We start from the raw sequence: 15951 nt of genomic DNA, 5'->3' as shown, positions 1-15951 counted from the left end.
TGGCCATTTGACAAAATTGCAGTAAAATGAATATTTGGAAACATGTTCACAAAAATGTATACCATTCACAAGTGAATATGAAAATGGTAGAGAGGTACAAATGAAAAAAAGGAGGAAAAAGCTAAGCTTGACAGATTTGCATTCCCTTAAGCCTGAGGTGTCACATATATTTTTGAGAGACTACAGCTAAGTTGTGCATAGCAGCTACTAAGAAGGCACAGGAAGTGTCACCAAATTAGTTGCCAAACTAATTATGCAAACCTGCTTCTCACCACAATAAACACAAATCCAATATCAGTTGGGCACAAGGAGCTCTCCCAATATGGCACATATGTTCTTTCTGAAGAAGTCCAGTTTGATGCAGAACAGAACATTTAATTTCAGTTTGTTCTCCATATGTCACTTGACCTAGTGATGACTTGCGACAGGGCAACATTATTCCCCAAAAGTATTAGCTTTAAAAGAGCATTTCCTTGCATGGTGACAATTAGGAATCCGGGCAATTCAAATGAATATGTAGGTTTGTTGTATGCTAAAGCTCTCTACAAGAATCTGAACTACTAATGGTCAAAGCAAATAGGTGGTAGATAACAGTCAATGGAACTCAAATTGGCTGGAGTTAGATCTCATGTGGGCATGAAGGGACTCGAGACCGATGACCGTGTTTGATCCCTCCTTGGCAGCCTGGTCATCTGCTATACACTGTATTGCAAGGAAGGCCTTCTGGAACTTCAGGATCAGAATATCGACATCATAGCATCTGCCAAAAGACTCAAGGCCTATTTATGGCATATGGGCGGCCAAAAGATTGAGCAGGTCTTCTGCTTCAAATAGTCATAATCCTTCATTCTGTCAGCTTGACTACAAAAGGTGTATATTGTTCAAAATTGCTCCTTTAAATGACTCAGAAATAAGTCCAGTTAAATTCATGTAAGAATGAGTGGTATCGCAACTCCTATTGCCCCCAAAATTAAGGTAGCACTCTATGTTTAATGATTAAATAAAAATAGCAGCAAAAGGCTCTTCAAATTATTGCTGTGAGAAGAAACTCTTATTGCCAGTATATTAAAAGAGATAAACACGAAAATGCATGCCAGTGCCCGTGCAGATTTCTTTTTTTAAAAAAAAACAAGTCACCAAGTGGCAGAAATCAAGATTTGGGAATAAAGTTGGGAAAAATTGGAGAAACCTGAAACCTGACAGACTTAATTTACATGCAGTGGTATGTCTCTCACTACAAGTTGCTGAAAAATACCAGCCACAGGATATTTGTAGTCTTTGATAGACATAATACTACCTAATTGCTACACCGAGAATACAAAGTCTTGCCTTGATCACATCCCGCACAGATCTCCTAATGTTCTTCTTCTCCTTTTTGCACTCTAGATTATAAAGGGTTATTACTCCAATATGGACACAACATATTTGCTGATAGTGAGCTTCTCCAGATGGCATCATTAAAGACATAATAAGGCATAAAAGATCCCAGTCCTGTCCACACAGTTAGTTAGTAACAGCTGCTGTGTAGACCATCTCCTGCTGGCTTTCTTGTATATGTATGTATGTGTGCATAGTAGTTTATATACTGTCACAGTGACAAAAGTTACTGTGTATAGTCTGCCATTGTTTTGAATTTCATTTATGGAGTCATTCTATATAAACATATGGCTGCAGTTACAGAGCTGTTTGAGAAACGATGAATTCAGGCAACTCCTTTAGAAAAAGGACCAGGGAGTTATTGCTCCTATCATCACCAGTTCCCCCCCACTCCCCCTCCAAAATAGACCAGTGTTATTTTTTTAAAAGGTTTTCCACAGTCTACCTTTGCTACCGGGTGCACTCAATAGGTTCAATATTGAAACAAGCAATGGTTTGACATTAAGAATTACAGACGTAGTGTCCTTGAGGGCAACCATTCATGGGTCACTAGCTTTTGCTTTGTGCTAGGTTCATCTATCATACCCTGGAATCTGCTTGGAGGTACACTTAGTGATAATATCAGTGCTCTGTTCTACAAGTATCATTGCATTCTTACCTCATAAAACCTTTAGTTATACAGATTACAACCTGCAGGTTGGTTGTAGCCAGTCCATTGTCTCAGAGCAAATGGAAGGCAATTATCATAATTCAGAAGCTTTGCTATATGTGTGTGCTTGTGTGTGTGTATGTGTGCATGTATTGCTGTGGTTGCAGGCTACTCTGTCTTCCTATGCTGCTCTGTCTCTCTCTCTGCTTTCTATCTATCTATATACTACCAAAGTTTTAAAAAACAGATTGTATTTAACTATTTGTTGGTAGTCACAAGTTAGTCCAAACAATGCATTCTACTGCAACAATTTTTGAATTAAAAAACCTAAAATCTACTAATTTAAACAATGCATTAAAAAATCCAGGACTCATTATTCCTGCGGCATTGAAATTTCCACAATATTCAGGGAAGGTTTTGGGTTTTGTTTTTTTGGGGTTTTTTTTGCAAAATTGTGCCCATTGCAATGTTCCCCTCAGTCATGTGATGATGATTTCCAACACTCTCTGCAAGCTTCCCACAAGCAAATTCAATGGGGAAGCCAGCAGGAAGTCGGAAGTCGCTCCCTCGCACTGATTTTTTTGCCCGCCCTTGGTCATTCGGTTTATCTGCTTAGATTAATAAATATTTACTTATTATTGAGGGCCACACTCTGAAGGTTGAGAGTTCAATCCTAGGCAGTAGCAGATGTTTGTCTATCAGAGCACAAAGAAAATATATCTGCTGTGAACTTCACATAGGCATCAGGAAGGGCATCCAGCCAGTAAATGTTCATGTTGTGACCTAGGCCCAAGTAGTTATTACCAGACACAATCAGTCCTAAACAAATGTATTTTATTAGAACAGCTGAGAATTACTTCATTCTCAGCTTGGTCCAAATTAAGTCCAAAACAAATTCTTCATAAACATTTATTCGGCCTTATCACCAACCTTTGTCTACTTTGGCACCCTGCCAAAGGCTTTTCTTGGCAAAAGATCAGAAGCAAGAGACGCCGACAAGAAACAAATGTAGTGAGACGAGAAACAAATGTAGCAATGTTTCTTTCTTACAAAGATCCCAAGAGCCGTTGCTGCTCTTTTAAGCCTTCTCAGAGGGGCCAATCATCTCCTGGCCTTACTCCCAAGTCATCCTTTTTGCTTTAGCTGCTCTTGTCTTCTGGCAGTTCCACATGCGTGCACTAGGAACAGGCTCCTTCTGTTCCTCTACCTCTCTGTTATTCACCTCTGGAGGCTCCGGAGTCCGCACATCGCTCCCAGATGGCCCTTGCCCCATCTCTGCCTCTGACGCAGAGCCCTCATCAGGGCCTTCCCCTAACTCCAGGACTGGCCCATTGTCCTCCCCAGCCTCCTCAATGTCTGATTCCGCTGCCAGCTCTGCAGGCTGCTGGCGGACCACAACAGCTCACCTCCATTCAGTTGCCCCGACCCCACCTCAAAGCAATGGATTTGGGGACATAAAAAGAAAAAAATGAGGGTCACTACAATCAATTTTCTATTTATTTTGTGTGTGTGTGTGTGTGTGTGTGTGTGTGTGTGTGTGTGTGTGTTTGTTTGTGTAGGTCTTTGGTTATTCGGGTTTTCTCCTGTGTAAAATTGGAAGTGTCTTGGCGACGTTTCGACGAAGTCTCATTCGTCATCTTCAGGCTGGTGTTTTCGGCTTCGTGCTTCTAGGAACGTTGCCAAGACACTTCCAATTTTATGCGGGAGAAAACCCGAATAACCAAAGACCTACATACAAACACCCACGAAAACCTCAGAAAACACACACACACACACACACACACACACACACACACACGTGTGTGTGTGTGTGTGTCTGTGTGTGTGTGTGTGTTTTCCTCTATCCAGGTTTTTCCTACGTAACCTGGCTAGCTCAGTGGAATCACATCCACTTGATTCTGGGCTTTTTTCTTTCTGGCAGCCAGCAAGTTCTTGCTGCCAGGTGAGAGACTTATATAGATCTATTTCTGGCTCGTTAGCCATCATCAGTAAGCCACACCCACATCTCATGTATCCTCCCTGTAAAGGTACAATATCTATTTTCTTACTTCTTCGTAGGATTTATGTGTGTTTTTCCTCTAGCCAGGTTTTTCCTACATAACCAAGGTTTTTCTGCAGCCCTAGCTCAGTGGAATCACATCCACACGATTCTGGGCTTTTTTCTTTCTGGCAGCAATATATATATATATTTCTTGATTAATCATGGTACCATCCAGCATTGAGGTACAAAATATATGGTCAGATTAAAATTTAATATTCATTCTGGTCACATCAGATTGAACTACCTTTCTCCCAAAGAATGACCCAAGGGGTCACAGGGTCATCTAGTCCTTAATAAAATTCCCTTCGCAAAACATGGTGTGTACCTTCCTTCCTTGCACATAGACATGACAGAGGTTTCTGTCCTGTTAATTCTGAAGTTGAAAAATGGATATTTTTCTTTTTAAAAATAAAAATCTGTTGTCCAAACTGTTTTCTATTATAGTTGCAGTCATTTATCACTTGCTTTGAGTCTTTTTTAAAAAAAAATCTGTCTGGGAAGGACTGAAAATTCCATAGAAACAGTATTCAGATTTTGGAAAGATAGAAGGAAGAAATAGAAGTCTATTGGACACGTCAAACTGCCTTGTTTTATTTTTTTTAAGGCCAGTTAGGAGATGACAGAAATAATAAAGGAGCATTATGTTTGGCTTTTTAATGGAATACTTGGAGGCTGACTCTTAAATCCTCTTAAGAGGAAGTAAACCTTATTGATTTCTTAACAGAATTTACATCTCTGTTAACTTCGAGGGATTCTGTATTTGCACCTACATATTTTGGAGAAGAGGAGAAAGTATAGAAAAACATATTAAAATGTACTTATCCCATAAACATCTGCTTTCCTGCAGATTCATAGTCTGCACAATCTTTTGAGTCAGATTTGGGTCAATAAAATATGACATGTACTGTATAATAAAATAAATCGGTAAATAAAATTATGTTGCTTGGTGGGGGAGGGAAGAATCCCATATTATATATTATTGCAAAATTTATTTTTCAGATTTCATTCCCATACATGTCCATCACATTTCATTGGTCACATGGTAAATAAAATGAATGTGGTTAAAAAAAAAAAAAGATCAGTTGCATTTTTTTCTCAATTGTTTTCAGAAAGAAATCTAATGGAGACGAGAACTTCCCAGGCATAGTACAAAAACAATAAAGTTAATTATTTTCTGGCTAATTGGAAAGTTGATGAAGAATTTTATTTCAGCAATTATGCATGTTTATTGAATGCAATAAAAAGTTTCCTTCTAAAGCTTTAAGGTAAGTTCCATTATTCATCTTTTATTGGTCTCACAGAACCTCAGACTAAATGAAAAACTTTTACAGGGACAGTAAAGTAAGTTTGGAGAGGCCTTTTGTCATATCATTAGGAATGCAATTAAAAATCATTATGCTCCTGTTCACCCTCCAAGCTGACATATCTTCACCATTAGGAGAAAAACCATCTTGAAACAGGCAAGATATTTAACAGCACTTACTGCATATTTGTATATGTGTGTGTGTGTGTGTGAGAGAGAAAGAGAGACAGAGAGACAGACAGAGAGAGAGACAGAGAGAGAGAGATACACAGAGAGAGACAGAGAGAGACACACAGAGAGAGAGAGAAAATGTGAATGGCAGAGGAAGGGAAGAAACTAGAATTTGCAGACCTCCAAAACAATCATAAACATAAAAATTAAAATGTGTCAGTGGTATAACATTTCCCACCATTAAGGAACAAGCAAACCCATCTACCAATCACAGGCACCCCAAGGAAAGACCAGAAGCAGCTATAATTTACAGCAACCAATAGGATACATTTCTTGCACAGGAACAGGAAACTCTAGGGCAAGGCCCAAGAGAGGGTATAAATAACATTCACTCTCCACTCCATGTGCTTAATGGTTCTGCTCCATTAAATCATCCTTTCAAGCAGCCTCCATGTTTCCAGTGTCTTTCTCCCCACTTGGAACTGAACCCAGATGGACATTTCTTCCAACACTGGTCATCCATGTTAAACTCATTGATCTGAATGTTTATGTTTTTAGGGTTATCTTCAGGGTGTGGTCAATATAAAAATATAAAAATCAGATGGAATTCCTATTATATTACCATGGCTAGGTAGATAGATGGATAGGATGGGCTGGGCTGGGCTGGGCTGGGATGGGCTGGGATGGGATGGGATAGGATAGGATGCAGGCAGATACAATCCAATTCTTAGCAGCAGTTTCGGTAAGGGCAGGTGTCAATACTGAAAAGATGGCAGATGGAGTATTGTGATACATCCCTTTTGAACATATTTGCAGTATCAACAGATACTCTATACAAAAAGGGTAAAGCCTGGATTATGGTGCTCCATCAATTGTCTTATGAGTTTTGATCCTGTCCTATGAATGATGCTTCCTCAAATGCCTTGAGAACTCAGTTTAACATCACATTGTTTTCAAGGCAGTTGAGGAAGTTTGAGTTCATGTTTCATCCCATCAAATACATTTCTCAGTACCTTGAGTACTATATCAATTTTGGATACTGTATTGGAAAGAAGATTCAAACAAAGTGGACCATGAGGAGTTTTTGCAGGATGTATTCACACACATACACACACACAGAGGGAGAAAGAGAGAGAGAGTATATATATATGGGAATTATCTATCTATCTATCTTTCTATCTATCTATCTATCTATCTATCTATCTATCTATCATCTGTCTATCTATCTAGAGAGATATGTAGCCATGATGGTATGATAGATAGATAGATAGATAGATAGATAGATAGATAGATAGATAGATAGATAGATATTCACACACACACATATATATACTGTGTGTGAGAGTGTGTGAATACATCCTGCAAAAACTCCTGATGGTCCACTTTGTTTGAATCTTCTTTCCAATACAGTATCCAAAACTGATATAGTACTCAATGAAAACTAGTACTCATGAAAACTAACACAATATTAAAGGTTTACTCAGATTGTGCAATGCCCTTAAAAGTTTTTAGCTGCAGTCTTATTTATTCATTTTTTGCTTTGTGGAGAAGAATTTCTGCACCTGTTTTTAACTCTCTTGGGTCAGACAGAAGTTCTGGTGACCAGAAGAACATGTCCGTATAGTTTTCTTGGCAGCACTGTGGAGCTAATTTACTGTTGCCTTCTTGAAAAATCATTGCTTTAACCTTCCCAGTCTACCGCTCTAGGGTTTCCTGCTGATCTCTTTTATAGAAGAAAAATGGAGCTCAGCACCAAGAAGGAAGGTCAGTTGTTTATTTTGTGAATTGCCAGGTTACAAATTGTGGAAAAAATAGAATAACACTGCAGTACTTTTATGTAGAAAATTGAATTCCTTGTAAAAAAAAATATTGTGATTGTTGTCAATTGTGTAGGTCTTGTGTCAGTTGGTTGCTGTTTTGATAGTTCTTAGAAAAGCACCCCTTTCCAGGAACCAGGCAAATAGGAAATGTTTTCCAATTCAACCATTAATTTCAAAGGGACAGCAGAGGATTCTTCCAATTGTTGGCTTAATGGTGTGTTTTGATGACTAGCATTAGGGAAAATTTGTTATTAAATGTTGTATTCATTCAGTGAAAATAGAAGAAAGATTCTCATGATTCAGTCAGTAATGAATGGGGAATGGAAGAGAGCCATGATATAATCAAAGATGGAAATGTATCACTGAATACTCCCTGCCACTGATCTAATTTTTCCAGTGATTATTAATAAAGAGTGGAGCTAAGACAGAGTGGTTTGTGCTTGCGTGACATTTGGACATGCATGAAGAAATCATCATTATCAACTTCATCATCATCTTTTGCATCCTTCCAAATACTAACCAGGTTACATCCTGCTAGCCTTTGGAAATTAACAAGGGTTGATTAAATACTCCTGCCATCTGGGCATTTCAATGTTACTCTGAGCATTTTGATGGGTGGAATGAAAGCAAATCTGCAACCAACACTACTCCTTCACTGTCATCTATAACAAGGTTGTGGCTCTTCAGCATTTTGTGGAATCTATAACAATAGAACCTAGGAATGGATTTAAAATAAGTAGCCAAAGGTGAACGAATAAATTGAGTTTAAAAAATACTTACACATAGAGCCTATGGTGATTATTTATAGAAGTTTTTTCTCCCTTGGGAATAACAATTGAAAGAATTGGGTATGTCTAGTTTAATGAAAAGAAAGCTTAAGGGTGACATGATAATAGTGTTCCAATATCTAAAGGGCTGCCACAGAGAAGAAGGGTGTCAGCCTATTTTTCAAAGCACCTGAATGCAGGACAAGGAAACTAATCAAGGAGAGAACCAACCTAGCAATTTCCTGACAGCTACAACTATTAATCAATGGAACGACTTGTCTCCAGAAGTTCTGGATGCTCCAACTTTGGAGGTGTTCAAGAAGATATTGGACAACCATTTGTCTGAAATGATATAGGGCAGTGATGGCTAAGCTTTTTGCCATCGCGTGCCAAAAGTGTGGGGAGCGTGGAGGGGTCACGCGTGCATGTGCCCACACCCATAATTCAATGCCCCCATGCCCCACCCTCCCACACACACCCTGCTTTTGGCACGTGATGGCAAAAAGGTTACTGGTGGGCCTGGTAAGCCTGTTTTTCACCCTCTCCAGGCTCCAGAGGCTTTCTTGAAGCCTGGGGAGGTTGAAAACGGCTGTCCACACACCCCCAGAGGCTCTCTAGAGGCCCCTCCGCTGGACCCGGAAGGCCCGAAAATCAGCTGGCCAGTGTGCACATGTGCGCTGCAGCTGAGCTAGGGCAACACTCGTGTGCCCTGTGGCACCCGTGCCATAGGTTCGCCATCACGGATATAGGATTTCCTGCTTGAGCAGGGGGTTGGACTAGAAGACCTCCAATGTCCTGTTATTTTTTTATTCTGATAATTGTACTCATTTTCAACAAATCTTTAGCTCCTAAATTTGATGACTTTTCTTTGCCGTATCGGACTATACATTTTTAGAAGAAGAAAAAAACCTCAACCCTTTGCATGATTCATTAATCCTTTTAAAAGATTCACAAATTTGACATAAATGATAGCCTCATCAGTAGTACACAATTAGGGAATTGCAGCTGTTTTATAATGCAAATAGTGAAAAAAACAAACTGCAAACCAGGAGCCTTGCATTCTTTTTTCATGTTTCTCTTTCTTTGTTCTTTTGACTATTGGTCTTTTTTCCACAAAATTTCAACTCCCATAGACAGCAGTGAGAAAATTAAAGCAAACTTTAGTAATCAGCTTAAAGCAAATTTAGGTGCTTGCTATGCAGACATAAAGCAATAATTTTATGAAAAGTAGAAATTTTTATTTTGCAATAAATCGTTATATTAGATTACCTTCAGATTAACTAACTGCAAATAGTATGTTTTGCAGATCAATTATCCGTACGTAATATCATACCATGATTTAATACAGAAGGAAAATTAATGAAGACAAATTATGAGAAATTCATGGCAAAAATAAATCCAATACTGTACCAAAGTTTGCTCATATCATGAAAATGTAGTAAGTTGTTACAAGTTCATGATATTATTTATTATGCGTAAAAATGGAGTATGATAGACTGCAATATCAGAAAATACTTGCACTTTAATTAGACTTGCAATGATTTACCAGTCTAAATTGAGTTTTAACACCCGATATTTCCTACTTTTTAAAACATTTATATGGATATTTGTGCACGATTATTCTTGCAACAGAATGATTTAACATTATGTAACATGAGTTACATTCAGTGTTGGCTCTTAAAAACATTTTCATTAAAAATATAATGTATTGCTAGTTAGTAATACAAAATTACCAACTCTGTTAACTCCAAATTAGAGAGCCTTTTTGGTCTAGCGCAAGGCTCTCCAAACTCGGCAACTTGTGGACTTCAATTTAGAGAATTCCTCAGCCAGCCATGCTGGCTGGAGAATTCTAGGAATTGAAGTCCACAAGTCTTAAATTTGCCAAGTGTGGACACCCTTGGTCTGGCAAGTTAGAAAGCAGGAGACTATGAGTAAAGCAGGAGATCATGAGTTCTAGTCCCGCTTTTGGCACAAAGCCGGCTGGGTGGCCTTGGACCAGTCGTTTTCTCTCTCAACCCCAAGAAGAAGGTATTGGCAAATCACTTCTGAAATCTCGCCAAGAAAATTGCAAAGACTGAACCAGGCCGTTACCAGAGTCTAAAACTGACTTGGAAACATAAACACACATATCTCCCAAATGCTGAGGGCAAGTAAGAAGAGGTAAAGCTAACACAATCAGGTGAGCTAATATTACTTTCTTGTAAGGTTACATTAATGAAATCTTGCAAATCTGAAAGTACAAATCTCCCACGGTGCCCTTTACAACTTAAGAAATTAGGGTGAGCCTTTTTTGAGCCTCTTACTTTTCCTACTCTCCAACTGCAGATTGCTGTCTCTTATCTAACCCTTCCCTAGACAGCCTCTCTGGCCCCAGTCTTAGGATCATTCCCACATATATTACAATAATGCTTCTGCCCACAACCACCACTTCCTTTTCCCATTTCCAGGAGCTTTCAAAAATAGCTATTTAAGTTTACAATATCATTGTATAGTGTACTTATAATCTGCAGGTTATCCCAAGGTCTCCAAAGTGTTTCTCAAATTGAGCCTATTCAATAGAATGTAGTCTTCTCAGATTCAATGGGGCTTAGTTTCAAGTACTTTTGTTACAAGACTGCATTCATTCATGGAAACAAAATCTTTTGCTTTGGAAAAGAAAAGAACAAAACAATGTGGGTGGGTGCATGTGCATACTATGGTTCGGGGTGGGTTCCATTTGCCTTTGCTACTGGTTCGCAATGGGAGCTCACACGCAGCACTTCTGCACATGCGCAGAGCGTCTGTGATGATGTCCGGGTGGGTGGGCGGAGCCTCCCACCACCTTACTACTGGTTCCCAACCCACCACTGCTATGGTTATATCTCAAGAACATGTAAATTACTCCACAGATTTATTTCACACCATGATTTTATCAGAACCTGAGTCCTGGGGATGATGCGAAGAATAATCCAAATAGGCTCCCTTTTTGCCATCATGGAAGGATGCAAAATGGGAAAACACCTTCTTAATTTCTTCAATTATTTGGGTATTCAAAGTTATGTGCATAATTGTTGGAATTCATTGTTGGAATATATTTCTATGCAACAACTACAGTAGTATCCAGCCAGTAGATGGCAGTGTTTACAAGTTTGGATCTATGGTATATGCTCTACAGCAGCAGTCACCAACCGGTGGTCCATGAGAAAAGATTGGTGACCCCTGCTCTGCAGTATGTTCTTTTGTTCTAAGTAGAGTTCCCTGTTACAGTTTAAACAACAGTTGAGCAGTAAAACACATGGTGACTGTACTCTTTGTTTGCTCTGTGATGCTATATATAAACAGAATTTTTAACAATAATGTATATGTTGATCATGCTATTTATTTTTGGGGGAAAGTGATATCTAAATTTGCTTACAGTTGGTTCCTGGATTGATAAAGGCTAGAAAAATTTTTTTCGAACTGGGCAACTTAAGTTGTGAGGACTGGGAGTTGAAGTCCTTAAAGTTGCCCAGTTTGAAAAAACATTGGAGCAAACAGAATAATGGCGAATGGGAGGAACAACATTTCACACAGATAGATGGCTTCCCGGAAGGGCAGATTGTTTCTTCTACTCAAGTCTCCAAGTAATGAGGGACAGTGAACCTCCATATATGGTATTTAATTGCTGGTGCTACTGGTCTGGTACCATAATATATTTTGGCAGGGCTCTGCTGCTTTCTCTTTGCCATTGTAAGCCTGCTGCCTGTATCTTTCACCAAGGACTAAGTGGGGAGCCGTCCCATTCTTTGCAGGGATCCTACATCTGACCACAGCCAGCTCTTGCACGTAGGCTGAGAAAGAGCAAATTGATGCCTTCCTCTGCTTAGGACATAGCCAAAAATAACTATCAGGCCATACAAATCAGGCTGAGTTAATTACATAAACAGTCCTGTTCCCCGAGTAAGCAAATTGCAGAAAAGGAGTAAGAAATAATATGCAAAAGAAATTAAAGGCATGAGATTAGAAAAAGAAATATATCTAGACCTAGATTGGATCAATATTGTTTACTACAGCTCTCCATACATTTAAATGCTTCTAAAGCACCCTGGCCTCCCTCCCAGTTGTGCACTAATTGATACGCTGTGGTTTGTTGTTTTCCTTTTTTAAAATAAACTTCCCAGCTCTTTATCATGATTCCATCAGCTCCTTCCAACCATGACTTTCTTGCTTCTTTCTTCCATTCACTATTTCTTTTTTGTAATTCCATCCATTTATTTTATAAGAATAATTCACCCAGCATAATTTTTTCATACTTCTCATTTACAACCTCCTTCCTTAGTACCCTTTCATTCTTGGCTCTATTTCTTCCTTTTGTACCACAAACAATTCTTCAATAACACATTCCCACTGCATTCTGATTACTTTTCTCTTTCACTCATTATGTCCACATTTACTACTGCATAATAAAGAAGGCAGAAACATATTCTTATGGTGTATAAGAATTTCCTATTTTCCCTTCTTGCAACATGATTTCTCACAATAGATGCATGCTTACCTTTAAACTAACAATTTCACGTTTTATGATTTCTGCATCCCCTTCCCTGTATTGAATAAACCTTCTACAAAGAACCACAAGAAGAACTGGAGCAAGAACTACTTGCTCCAGTTCTTCACCATGCGTAGTTTGCAGCTGTTCATCCCCTTTCTCCATCAAACCTTGGTCTTTGGTGCTTTAATTTTCAGATCCATGCTCCTCGTTACATCCATCAGTGTAACATTTTCTGCAAATCATTTGGGTTCTCAGTCAACAACATGGCATCCTCTGCATATAAAAGTCCGTGTACATTCATTCCTCAACCAGCACACCTCTACCGGTAGCACCATCATTCCTTAAACAGGTATCTAAAAATTCTATTTAAAAAATGTATTAGTGAAATTTAAAATTATACAATTTGTGATATATGCATATCAGCCCAAATCAATCCACTGTAGGATGAAGGCCTCTTCACTGAAGGTTATGGACTGCAGGCTACCATACTGGTCCAGTGCAGGTTGGTAATTTACAACTTCCCAATCTGGAGCTGAGATAGAATACCTGGTGCAGAGAGTCTAAGAGAAGACTGTAACCTGGGACTCCTAGTCTTAGTCCTGCATTTAACTATTACACTGCACTGGTGTTGACTCTTAGCAAGATCTCTCCAGGGTGATCTCTCCTCTTTCTGGTCTTTCAGTTCTTTCAACAGTGAATCCAACATTGCTGGATAATTGAGTCCATCCACTTCCTGCTGATCATCATCTTTTTCTTTTTCCTTCTACCTTTCCTAGAATTGTAGACCTCTCTAAAGAACTAGATCTTCGCATGATATGCCTAAAATATGATCATTGGACACTGGCCATTTATGCGGTAAGTGAGAATGTTGATTTGATTTTCTCTATGGTCTATTGTTTTCTTGGCTATCCATGGGTTCTATAAATTATTTTTTATTTATATATGGATTATTGTTCTTAATGTTTGTCATGCTTATTTGCAGGGCCCACTAGGTTCTATTGAGCTGGCCTAGTTTACAGAGTGAAGTCATCAATGCGTAATAGTTTGAGGGGTCCTTGGTGCTCTCTGAGATTGCTTGTTTTCTTGCAAATGTTTCATTACCCTAACTAGGTAACATCCTCAGTACTAGTAAGGAGTGTTGTTTGCTGTCAGTTTATATTCTGGTGTCTCGCCTGTCTGTCTGGGTGGGGGCGATCTTAGAGATTCTTCTGTTGGGCTGTTTACTAATGGCTCTTTGGCAGTTTCTTGACTGGAGTAATTGCTTACTTGATTCTTGATCTGAAGTTAACCTTCAGTCTATGCTGATCTGAGTGCTGATTACTGGTGGAGATGTGTTGGAGATTTTTTCTCTTTTGGGCAGGTTGATTGTCTCTTTTGCATAGTCTATAGAGGTTGTTAATGTCTATGGGTCTCTTGATAGCTGATTTGTCAGAGTGTCAGGCTTCTAGAAATCCCCTGACATTTTTGAACTTGGCCTGGTCTAGGACTGTCACATTTTCCCATTTGAAACTACACTTAAATCTGTCTGTATGTTGAGAAATTAAAGAATTTTCATCATGTCTTCTGACTGCCAGTTGGTGTTTATGGATGCATTCTGACAGCCTTCTGCCTGTCCTATATATTGGTTGTTGCAGTTCTTACATTGTATTGTATTGTATTGTATTGTATTGTATTGTATTGTATTGTATTGTATTGTATTGTATTGTATTGTATTGTATTGTACTGTACTGTACTGTACTGTACTGTACTGTACTGTACTGTAGATGATTCCTATTTTTTTCTTCTGGGGTTGCTGGGTTTTCCATGGAGACACCAGAATATAAACTGACAGAAAACGGTACTCCTATATTAAGTTTTGTAAGTTTAGTAAGTGGACAAACTTACTATAGAATTAAATAATAAGGAAGACTCGGAATATTACTCAACTTGGGAAAACTGGTATCAATGGGTAGAAAGTAAAAATAGGAAATATATAGATCAAAATAAGACATAAATCGTGTTAACATATATTTGATCAAGAAGGAATATCTGAGAATATATGAATAGAGTTAAGATTTGTGTACTGTTAGAATGACATTGAATTGTACAACTATCATGGACGTATTTTCATTACAGATGTATTTGTATTTTAATATTTTAAATTTTAATAAAGGTTTTTTGAAAATTAAAAAAAACCCAAAATGGTACTCCTTACTAGCCCTGATGATGTTACCTAGTTAGGGTAATGAAACATGTGCAAGAAAACAAGGAAGCATAGAGAGCACCAAGGACCCCTCTTTCAACCCTGAGCTACAAATATTCCCTTTTATTGGTACATAATCAGAGGTGGGTTTCAGCAGGTTCTGACCAGTTCTGAAGAACCGGTAGCGGAAATTTTGAGTAGTTTGGAGAACTATTCTGACTGGCCCCACCCCCATCTATTCTCTGCCTCCCAAGTCTCAGCTGATAGGGAGGAAATGGGGATTTTGCAATAACCTTCCCCTGGATTGGAGATTTCACAGTATCCTTTCCTTGCCACGGCCACCAAGCCACACCACGGCCACCAAGCCACGCCCACAGAACCAGTAGTAAAAATATTTGAAACCCACCACTGTACATAATAATTTACTTTCTCTTTTGTGTTGTTATTTGGTTTGCTTTGTTTTTGTAGCAAAACAAAAACAAAAACACTCCTAGGTAGTGTTGGGAGGGCTTGTTTGTATTTTTTTCTATACCTTTCTATAAAACTGTTAAGATTTTTCATGGAAAAAATTGATTAGATTTAGTTGAATCCCAAAGCCTGGGCACGTAGTTCAACTTGAAACTTGTCATTCGGTTTTAATTTTGTTGTAACTGTATTTTTTATATGATTTTATGAATTTTGCCTGTAAGCCACACAGAGTCACTTAGATAATGAGATGAGTGGTGCCTAAATTTGATAAATAAAATAAACTTCATTCCAAGGCTCTAGCAAGTAAAGATTTCTTCTCAAGTGACCATACATTTTGGGGATTGTAAATGGATTCCTTACTTAAAAAAGTGATTTGAAGCTGTGCAGAAAGGCAGATATTTTTATCTTCCACTAATCCCAAACCGAGTTATATTTGTCCATAAAGTGTCAAAGTGAGGCAAAGTTTCCGAAAGTATTTTGCAGACTGTTTATATATATTAGGTTTGCAAACATCCCACCATGTGTAGTGATAGGATTTTTTTAAGGGTCTTAGAGAATATCATGAGACAAATTAGCTCAATATCATGAGCTAATTTTCAGGTGTGTTTCTGGCCCACATAACTAGGAATATGCCTTTTGCAATTGATTCAGTGAAGTCTATTT

At 38.5% G+C, this 15951-nt stretch overlaps 1 long non-coding RNA gene across 1 annotated transcript in view; it reads left to right on the top strand.

The window, feature by feature from the left end:
* Positions 1-5324, top strand: part of LOC148115180 (uncharacterized) — a 30042-nt gene extending 24718 nt beyond the window's left edge. Inside the window, exon 3 of the long non-coding RNA XR_015732302.1 lies at positions 5177-5324. This is a non-coding gene — a long non-coding RNA (uncharacterized LOC148115180). The remainder of the gene's footprint in view (positions 1-5176) is intronic.
* The last annotated feature ends 10627 nt before the right edge of the window (positions 5325-15951 follow it).

Source organism: Pantherophis guttatus, chromosome 2 (genome assembly GCF_059756535.1).
Source record: "Pantherophis guttatus breed Tessera chromosome 2, ASM5975653v1, whole genome shotgun sequence".
NCBI classification, from domain to species: domain Eukaryota; kingdom Metazoa; phylum Chordata; class Lepidosauria; order Squamata; family Colubridae; genus Pantherophis; species Pantherophis guttatus.
Note: the sequence above shows the minus strand (reverse complement) of the source record. Positions and strands in the feature narration are given on the sequence as shown.